We start from the raw sequence: 11,308 nt of genomic DNA, 5'->3' as shown, positions 1-11,308 counted from the left end.
AGTTTGGTGATGATCTGGAGACCAATGTTTCCTAGAAGATAACTCCAGGATGAGCTTTTTATAGGTTTCTAAAGCCCGAGATCGGTAGTTCATTTGTTCCTTTGTTGATCACATCACTGAAGATGAGCGGAGCACTAGCCAATTAATCTAAAAAGTCCAAACAGATGAAAAGAGGCTATGCAATATCCGAACCATAGAGGCTATGCAACATATTTATATTCAACACTCCCCTCACGTCTAGTCTATATTATAATACTTAGCGTCGGTTTGGTGTAGACCACGTTATGTGGCCGACACCGAACCGACGCTATAACGTGGCCTACACCGAACCGACGCTAAGTATTATAATCATCAGCCGCCTCCTAAACCGTCTGATCTACTAAGTGGACGATTCTCGCGCGTCCGATCATGATACAAAAATGGTTCGTATGTATCAATTATTTTCAGAGTATGTAACATTTCTCTCCAACACTTTTTTGTAAAGTCTGTCAAGTCGGAAAATTATGGTGCAATTTTTTTTGCTAATGGTACAAAACAATCTTGAATGTAACATTTTTTCTATGTATGTAACAATTTTGAAAATGTCATATCGTTTTGCAACATTTTTCCGCAGTATATCCAACTTTTCTCCCCCAAGTGGTGCATTCTCTCTGTATCATATACACACAAATCATTGTATCACTTTGTTCGTACATAGACAAAAAAACGAGGACCACATGTAGCAAAAATCAAAACCATATGTAACATCGACAAAAATCCACTAGAAAATTGACCTTACTGTCAATAATAGAGGCACAATCATGGTAGATTCGACCTCGCCGGCCACCAATCTGCCACGAGAACCGTGAGTATCCATAACTTGTGCGATGTGGGTGCTCCGCCGGGTAGTAGGAAGAGGTGCACATCGAGCATGTGGGGCGGACCCTCCCGATGGTGGCACTTGGAGCAAGGAAGCATGCCTCCCGTGGTGGCGCGGGGAGAAGGAGGACACAATCTCCTGACGGCGACGCGGTGAGCAGAAAATGTGCGGCCTCCCAACGGTGGGCCGCGAACAGAAAAAAAGCGGCCTCACGGCGGATGCGTGGCGAACAAAAGAGGCGTGGCCTCCTGGCAGTGAGCGGCGATGACCGGTGATGGCTTGGTCTCTGACGAGTGGCGTCGGGGACTTGCGATGGCCGGTAACGTGAGGTCGAACAGGGAACTGCAGGGAATGCCCGGTTCGAGCGAGCTCTGGATGAGATGGATGCATTTGTGGAAGGTTGGAGATTGAGGAGGAGGACGGAGGGGCTCAGGTATAGTTGAGCATTTCTCTGGCCGGGTCGGGCCTCGGGCCGGGCCGACCATGGCCCGACGCGGAAAATCTCAGCCCAGGCCCATTTCGGCCCGATCGTCGGGCCGAAAAATGCGCCTAGGCCAGGCCCATCACATAGAAAGCCCTTCGGGCCTCGGGCCTTGGGCCGGGCTGCTTCACTAAATTGCACAAAATGATGGCCCAGGCCCGGCCCATGCTGACCATCGGGCCAAAAAATCAGGCCCAGGCCCAGCCGGGAGGCATTGTCGGGTCGGGCTTGGCCTGGGAATTTCGGGCCGGGCCGATCAGGCTGGGCTGCCCATGGCCAGGTATAGGCTCAGGGACCCAATCGCTTTTGAAAAAAAAAGGCAGGGAGCTTAAGTGGAACCGACTGTTGCCACAGCCGGGTTGATGTTAAGATTTTTCCAATTACTAAGCCTACTTTCATAAACAGAGGAAGTACCTCTCTTAACCCATCTCATGGAGTATGCAGAGTTTTGCTAGATCTTATGTCTATTGTGCCTTTTTGTTCTTGCCATCCAAAGAACCACGCCAACTCACTGAAACACTAGTTCTAAACCCGAGCTCGTATGCTCCTGGTTGAATAAAAAAATCGAAGAAAATAGTAAACAAATTCAGAGAACTGAGTTGGCAAGGCTAGCGAGTCCACATACATCCCACCGGGTTCGAATTCCCATCTCGTGATAATTTCGCAGGAAGGGACGAACTTTAAACCAGGTTATTATCCTAGCGACCATCTGCGGGGAGAGTCTTATCCTACCTAACAACGTACAGCCAAGAGAGGGATTATTCCCCGTTGATCAACGTTTGTAAACAAATTCACAAAAAATATCTGATTTTTTTCAATGAATAAAAATAGTGTTTGAACTACACACCAAAAAACTCCGAGAAAAGACATATGTAATGGTCTATGCAAAAAAAAAAGATAAAATGCGGTGCTATTTAGAACATCTAGATTTGTTGCTTACAGCTACAAATATCTATAGCTGGGCATGGGCAGCCCGGTCCGGACGATCTGACCTGAAAATCTCGGATTAGGCCAAGCCAAGTTTGCGTGTCGGGCCGGGCTTAGGCCTGAAATCTAAGCCCGATGGTCGGGCTGAGAGCGGACCTTTAGAATGTGCAATTTAGTCAGCAGGGCCGGGCCACTCGGACGGCCGACGGTTGGGCCGGCCTCAAGCCTAGGTTTCCAGCGTCGGCCTTTTTGGGCCCGGCTCGAAGCCCGACCTGCCCGAGTTTTTAGGTATACTTACATCACTCCAATTTATCTTTTTTATACAGATCACTGTATGTGTATTTTCTCGGAGATTTTTGGTGTGCAGCTAGAACACTTGTTCATATTCATTGTGAAACAAGCTTCAGATTTTTTAAAATTTATTTTCTATTTTTAATTTTTATTCAACCATGAGCATATAAGCTCGCTTGTATAAGTTAACTCCCCCGCGATTGAAGGAAAAATAGGCCCAGTTTAACTGAAGGCCTGAGCAACCGGACAATGTTCCTACACGCGGCATGCTCGGGAAACTTTAACAGACCGACTCCGTATCCGATCCGCCCTGTGCCCGCGCTTTCATAAAAGTGTAGCCGCGCAGGTTCCTCAATCGCAAGTTCGCTACCCATCGTCCCGCGTTCTTTGATCACCCGGACCTGGATTCCACAAATACGGCGGCGGCGGCGGCGGCCATGGCAGCAGCATCGCCACCGTGGCCGCACGCCTCGGCAGCGACCGAGACCCGAGTGTGTTTCCATGGACAATGGGACATGCACGTCCACCACAACTGGAGCGATGACGAGTGCTCCGTGCGCCTCCGCTGCGACGTGATCCTGTCCCACGGGTCGCGCAGGTTCGGACCCAACGGCTGGTTCGTCGACGTCGGCGATCCCGTGGTCATGAAGCTTGACCAGCGGGTCAAAGTCTTCCACCCCGACGTCTTCATTCTCACCGAGCTCTGCACCGGGCTCATCCACACGATGCTCGCCGAGGCGCCGGCGACCAGCGGGTGCGACCTCGCCGCCGGCAACTGGGTGGACTCAATCTGTACGCCCCTTGAGATAGCCGACGCGATGGGTGATTACGTTGGCCGTGACAAGGACGAGATCTTGACCGCCGCGCGCAGCGCCGTCCCGGCCGTCCGGCCTGTCGTCCCGGGCTACGACATAGATATTGAGGTACCGCAACTCCGGGTGTCCATGGTCTACACCGAGCTCAAGGAGCTGCTCGCCTCGTGCAAGGAACCGGCCGCCATGGACACTGTGGCTGCCAGAGTGTCGGCGCGCAGGAGGAAGCGCCGCCGTGACCCTGCCGGCGAGCTCTGTGCCATCTGTTTGTTGGACTTCTTGGAGACTGAGCAGGAGGACGCCGTCAGGCTACCGTGCTCCCATCCCTTCCACAGCGGGTGCATCGAGCCGTGGTTCCACCGCGCGTCCACGTGCCCAACCTGCCGGCGTGACATTATGCAGTGCTTCAGCTTCGCCACAAGGACCGCTCATAGATGGCTTAAACGAAGACGGGCGATTCCTACATAACCTAGCCGGATTTGAACAATTCGTAGCTTACAAAGATGAACATGAACGATTCTTGTTCTTGGACTACTAAAACGAGCAGTCCGCCCGAGATGAACAGTTTCTGAATCTTTTGCCAAAAATAAGCATAGCACGTCATGTCTTACACATCAGTATCTGCGTCAGTGCCTGTCACCTTGCAAGCAGAAACTCCAAACCAGAAACCCTGAAACGAATTCCTATAGCTCTGCAACTCAGGAATTAGCGAGCACCCACTGATCGCTGCTCCCTGACTATTCAGGCAAAACTGAAAAACCGACTGACATAGAATAGCCTCTGTCCTGGGCGACAGTATATGTCGAAAGCGAAGAGGAGATTGAGATTACAACGTAAGATCATGTAGTCGAAAATGACAACGACAAGCACTTTCTAAACCCTGTCGGCGGAGATGAGTTGTCTGGAGATACTATATAGACGAAGATGAGGAGAAATGACTTTTTACCATGAACGGTGATGAACCGTGTTTCGTTCTTGTAGTCTTCTGGAACGCCTTTGTGACACATTTCTGCCTGTATCTTCATGGATCAAATCAATGGTTGAAAATCCGGATTTTAAAGATGAGTTGTTCACACATCTTCCTTTTGTAGTTGAAGATATTTTTCAATATGGCAACCTATTGTTAGTGTATGTACGTATGTATTTGTGATGTACGTATTCGTGAGCGTCTATGTCTATATTGTGTTTGGTAAATAATGGCAACTTTTTGTTAACCTTATCGATCTATGTGTCTCGATACAACTGCACATGACTTTTATTCGAGGGCTCTAGACACACATAGGATGATCGATCAGGGCATGCGCATGACATTTGAGCGGGAAGACTATTTCTCAAATAGTTGAATTTTGTTTTCTGCAAATACATAAGAACATATTGTCAAAAATAACTCCAAGAAAGAAAATTTTATCGTTTATAGAGGATAACATGCGGGACCCATGAGCCAGCTGCGTAAACGGCTCGATCAGAGAACATGAACGAGATGACGCGATCGAAAAAAAAACAACGCTAGAGATGCTGCCATGTGAGCCCTACATCCCTGAGCGGTGCGGATTTGCGTTGACTTGACCGGCTCCACGTCCCAGGCCACTATACGCGACTTTTTTCACGTTTACGTCGGGCTAGATGGCTCAAAAACGAGAAAAAACAGTTTTGACATGCATCACGGTGTTTCGACGGAAAAGTAACAACAAAATATATAGATGACAAACGCACACAGGTATACGGAAACTCTGTATTTTATTGCTCATTGTATTGAATACAAAGTACATGTTACATGCTCCCGTAGGAGTTTGCCTATTTTGTCTTCCGCGAAAATGATTAAGGAGATCTGACTGAAGAGATTGCGTGTAGTCCGCTGATTCCCGGCGCTTTTGCAAAGCAACCAGTTAATTACATCCGCAGGATCAAGCCTACGGAATACCTCCGATTAAGCTGCGTCATGATCGTCGTCGTTTATGAGAAAGGGTGCCTTTTGTTACGGCGAAACACGATCACGTATGCTATCGCGACGTGCTTAGTTGAGAGTGAGATTTATTTGATGAAGAGGGTGACTTACGCCTCGTCGGTGCCTAGTCATATGGCCCTGACTTCACCAAAATATGTTGCTTTTGCCTCGTCGGTGCCCAGCAACGGTGTGACAATCTCATCAAAACTAAGACGTGTTGATGGCATAGTGATCGACGCTCGTCGTCACTTGGCCATGGTATAGCCTAGCCTCGTCGACACTAGACAAGAGATGGGTACGATGATTTGGCCACTGTCTCATAGAGATTGGGCCGTAGATCCGAGCTAGACAATTGATGTAGCATGTCTTTACTCGTTTTAGTAATCTCGCTCCTTAACTAGGAACAAGATTGTATACCGCCGACGTAGATGAATCAGTCGGGCGATGGCATTGCGAGTGTAAAACTGAATCTAGCATCCCATGTGGATGATCTAGAACAGCTAGCACAGTTGATGATTTAATTCCACATGGACGACGTTGGTGGTGCGATCGAGCCATGGTTGATGATCTTGTAAACTTCGCATGGCCGACTTTGATGAGGCGGTCGAGCCATGGTTGCAAACAGTAGCGTAGGGACCGCATGATCGACATTGAAGGAGCAGTCGAACCATGGTGTTAATACCGATCCACACGGCCGACCTTGATGAAGCAGTCGTGCCATGGATAATTCTTGTAGACTCCACATAGCCGACATTGATGGGACGGTCGTTGCCATGATTTTAATATCGATCCACACGGCCGACGATATTGATGAAGCGGTCATGCCATGGTTTGAACACCGATATATACACACAGCCGAGTTTGATGAAGCAGTCGTGCCATGGTTGTAAAGACGTGTAGTCGCTTCTAGCACCCTTCGTGGATGGTCTAGAAGAACTATGCTCTTTCTCCATTAAATCAAGATAAGCGATGCAATCTGGTTTTATAATTTCTCACCTCCGACAGAAAACACCATGGCTCTGACGCGCGTGCAAGCTGCCGGTCGGCTTAAGGTATGTGTATATTGATCTGATGGTGTGTAGAGGGAATTTGTGCAGGCCTGGCCATCATAGTTGTGTGTCGAGCGCCGCAGCCTCCCGGCTGTACGGGTGTATCTGTCCTCCCTTTTTTCCCCCCTCCGGCGGCCGAGCGACGGCATGCCTTATATATATAGGCCAACGTCGTGTGGTTCAAGTCAGTTCAAAACGCGTGGTTGTTTAAATCTGAGTCTATCTCTTCCAGACGTTGTGTCATCCGTGAGGTCAGCCGTATAATATACGGATGGATTGGCGCAAGACACCTGATCTCGTCCTTGTTTATTCCATTTAGTGTGGAACTACCACGTAACATGATTTTGTTTCTGCATGGGCACGTGAAGCTACCAGACTACCACGATTCTTTAATTGGTATATGCATGCAGCTGATCGATGTGCATGGTACTCAAGGAACTAGCTAGCTAGCTTATTCGAGCTAACACATTTCAAATAACTCAACGACCATACTACTTGAGCAGTTAAACAAAATTGTAATATGCTGCCATGGTAACTTAGACGATGAACTCTATAAAAAGTTCAATATCTTTCATAAATATTGGTCATACTGTGGGGCCCACACTTCATAGAGACAAGCTGTTTTAATCTATACTTATGAATTTTTGGTACAAAAATTCATCAAACAAATCCTCCCCGCCGAGTGTAGTGCGTGAAGCGAAGCAAACGGACTATACTCGGGGGAAAAAATAATCTGGAGGATAAAAGCCTTTTTCAGTAGGCATGAAGACATGTGCACATATAAAAACAGTGTAAAGACTTATACACATGTTTCGGGCCAGCAAAGGGCGACCAACTTATAGGAACTTATGTGATTCATCCATCATGGAATGGACGGACTTAGTTTTGTCAAACTAGATAAGAGTGTCTTGGTTTGGCCAATAGCTAACTTGTGGCGTAAGTTCTTGCCACATGGTGAACTGGTAGGTGACAATAATTATAACAATCTATGGTGAAGAACTCATACCATATGTCAAGAAAAATATGTGAAGTAACTTCTTGTTAATAGCGCATATCCATGCTATTATATTTATTGATCAACACCCCTAAGGGTGACAATTATATTGGAGTAAGGCGAAATACTCATGCCATGTATGCTAAAAGAGACATCTCGCTGTGATTCATATTCCTCGCGACCAAGTTCAACATGGTGCCAGCCGAAGGTGCCAGTCTTCGATTTATTATGAAACTGGCATGTACGTAGAAATAGTTTATCAAGTTGGATGCGACCATAAAACGATGTGTGGTGCCAGCCATCAGACTTGAAGGGTTTCACAGGTTGACATCGACCGCACTGGTGTGCCTTCCTGCTCCCATTTTTTTTGAGCTTGATGCGATCACAAAAATGAACGATGCCGGCCATCAGACTTGAAGAGTTTCACAGGTTGACACGGACCGCACTGGTGTGCCTTCCTGCTCCCATAATTTGAAGCGTCGGAATGTCGTCGACGATGTAGATGAACTAGGAGATGGTAGTTCCCCCAGTGTGTTGTGGTGTGATCACTAGATGGATGATCCCCCAGCGTCGCTGCTATAATCACATAGGGATAATGCCCCAGTGAGGGTGGTATGATCGCCGGATGAATATTTCCCCCAGCGTCGCTGATATAATCACATAGGGATAATGCCCCAGTGAGGGTGGTATGATCGCCGGATGAATATTTCCCCCAGCGTCGCTGATATGATCACATAGGGATAATGCCCCAGTGAGGGTGGTATGATCGCCGGATGAACATTTCCCCCAGCGTCGCTGATATGATCACATAGGGATAATGCCCTAGTGAGAGTGGTATGATCGCCCAAGGTCTGCTGCCCCCAGTCATGATGCACATTTTCATGTAGAAATTGAGTCGGTGTACAACTGGCGGCAACATTATGCATGACAAACGTTGTTGCTTTCATGTCAAAGTGACACATAACATCCGCACCACAAATATCAAGGAAAAGAGCAATTTCCCTAATAATATGAGAAAAAACAAGAAACACGGCAAAAGAAAACCAAGTAAAAAAAGAAGTTTTGTTTTATCTTGTTTGGGATGTTGGCTTTCCCTTGGAACACTAGCTATGGACGTGACCTCGGAAAAGGTAACCGAAGGGATAATCATCAGGAACCGTCGAATGACCATGACAGTTATAACTTGATAATTTAGTTTTCGTGAGTGTATGTGAAAGACATCATGCTTCCATGATGCTTTCAGAAGTATGGGAATTCTTACCCTAGACTTCGTGCGACTGAGTATCCCCACAACTTCATCATGCCCCTTGCACATGTCTCAAGAACACAGAGACGTAGGAGAGGATGACTTGTGTAAATGGTTATGGGATAAATGGCTTGGCTATTTTTTATGGCCTTGATGAGGGGTGGTGCACGGCTACTCCCCTCCTTCCTTCCAATGAGTCCACTACGGATCATGACTTCTTGATGGAGACTTGCTTCTTTGATTGACTTATTTTCCTTCTCTCTTTCTTTTGATTTTTTTTTTATATGAGAGGATTGCTTGGACTTCCTGAACTTTTGATGGAGTTTCCTCATTTGTTTGAGAGGATTTGATTGGACTTCTTGAAGGACCTTCTTCAGCAGTTGCTAGGGGACCCATCTTCAGAATTTGAAGAGCAGACGCACACCTCTGTAGACTACATAGACCCTCAAGGGCATTTTGGCTGTGGTAGAAGAAACACCCCGGGGATGTCAAGTATGCATTTCTTGATCTTTTTCCTATGGTTTACCCCAGGCCTCCGAGAGCCTGAAACATGGCAGGAAACATGAAGAGTATGGGACCTCAGTGCACAGAAGTAGCCCAAGTAATCTTCACCACTCCTTCTGAAAGCATACACTTTTGCATGTGTCGTGTGTAGTGGGTATAGGTGCCGCTCCACTTAATTCATGACACATCTGTCACCTTCAGACTAGCCCAACTGTGACCAAGTCTTCAATCACTAGCATGGTGTGTCTTAGGGAAAGCCATTCAGTGTTGGACGTGAGTCCATTTTTTTTTCAAAAGGTTTTCTTAAGAGGAAAAAAACAAAAATCAAGAGGAAAGAGAAAAATAAACTTGCGGAGATGATCACGCGTAGTACTTCTTTAGAAACCTCCCATTAATGGGTGGCATCGGACGTTCTCCTTCTTGATTGATCAATTGATAAGCACCGCCATCATACACTTGTTCAATAACAAATGGCCCTTCCCATTTAGGCTCAAGTTTGCCTTTGGCCTTGCCTGTTACCACAATGGGGCGCCTAAGTACAAGAACCAGTTCTCCTTTCCGAAAAACTCGGGGCTTGACAAGTTTTTCATATGCTCGAACCATGTTTTGTCGATACAGTTCAAGATTTTTTGGAGCGCATTAAGGCGATCTTCTTCCAAGGAATCCAACTCTTGGTATCGTAGCCGGATTTGCTCGTCATGGGTAATTTCATCATGGATGGCCACTCTTAGAGAGGGTAGCTCTACTTCAAGAGGGAGAACCGCCTCAGTCCCGAACACCAGTGAGTATGGCGTCGCTTGAGTAGGCATTCGAACAGTGACACGGTATGCCCACAAGGCCTCGTAGAGGCGATCATGCCAATCACGATGATGTTTGTGGACCGTTTTCTTCAGTATTTGTCCAAGGGTCTTATTGAAAGCTTCAATCAACCCATTGGCTTGAGGATAGTATCCAGTGGAGTAATTCCATTGAATTTTATACTTGGACATAAATTTCACCATTTTATGTGACTTAAAGGCTTTGGCATTATCGGAGGTAATGCGATGTGGAACTCCAAAGCGATATATGATATTGCGTTCAAGGAAGTTTATAACATTGTCACTTTTTACTTCCCTGAGGGGCACTGCTTCAGCCCACCTAGAGAAATAGTCTGTCGCTGCAAGTATGAATCTGTGCCCCCTAGAGGATGGAGGCTCAAATGGACCGACTACATCAATACCCCATGCATCAAAAGGCCATGAAGGTACAGTCGGATGTAGTGGAACGGGTGCTTGGTGTTTTATAACGCCATGAATTTGACAACTATGACATGACCTCGCTACCGTAAGGCAGTCTGCCATGACCCCTGGCCAATAGTAGCCTCTTAACTTGATGCTATGATACATTTTTGGTCCACTTTGATGCCCACCGCACACACCATGATGGACTTCTTGCAAAACCTGATCTGCTTCTCTTCTGGACACACAACGTAGCAACACCTCTTGACCAAAAGAGCGTCGATACAATGTCCTTGACTTAACGACATAGGAAGGCAAGCGTCGTTGTAGTTTGCGCCTTTCTACTATATCATCTGGGAGCGTCCCATGATTAAAATAGTCAAGAAATGGCTTGCGCCAGTCATCTTCGCCAATAGTGTTGGCGACAACATGATGTACTTCATATTCATGGGGAATCAGCTCTAATACAGCTGGAAGAAGCCATCTTTCTTCAATTTTTATCTGAGCGGGCTCCCCTTCCGGGAGCACTAACGCTGCTGCAAGTTTAGCTAATGCATCCACCGGAGAATTCTTACTTCGCGGAACATGGAATAATTGGATGTGTTCAAATTTGTTCATGAGTATTTGGGCTGCCGTGATATGGCAACAATTCTGGTTTACGTACCTCATATATGTACCTCATATTCTGCTTCATTATTGGAGCACTCTTCTTTGAGAAGGGAGAAAGAGTGGTGTATGGTTCCTTCTTGAGGCATTTGGAATATAAATCTAGCGCTGGCTCGCTATCAGGATCCATCTCTATGCGAGAGGCTCCGCGAAAATATAGTTCACATTGGGACTCAATATCCACAGTAAATACTTCCTCGTTTGGTAGCTCGTCGGCCAATGCGGAGTCATCCGGTGTAGGATGTGATTTATTTCAACTGGGAAGGATGCTGAGCCCTTTATGATAATAAACGGGGCATGCAATCAGACCGCCAAAC

The sequence above is a fragment of the Lolium perenne genome, chromosome 3, assembly GCF_019359855.2.
Source record: "Lolium perenne isolate Kyuss_39 chromosome 3, Kyuss_2.0, whole genome shotgun sequence".
Taxonomy (NCBI): domain Eukaryota; kingdom Viridiplantae; phylum Streptophyta; class Magnoliopsida; order Poales; family Poaceae; genus Lolium; species Lolium perenne.
Note: the sequence above shows the minus strand (reverse complement) of the source record.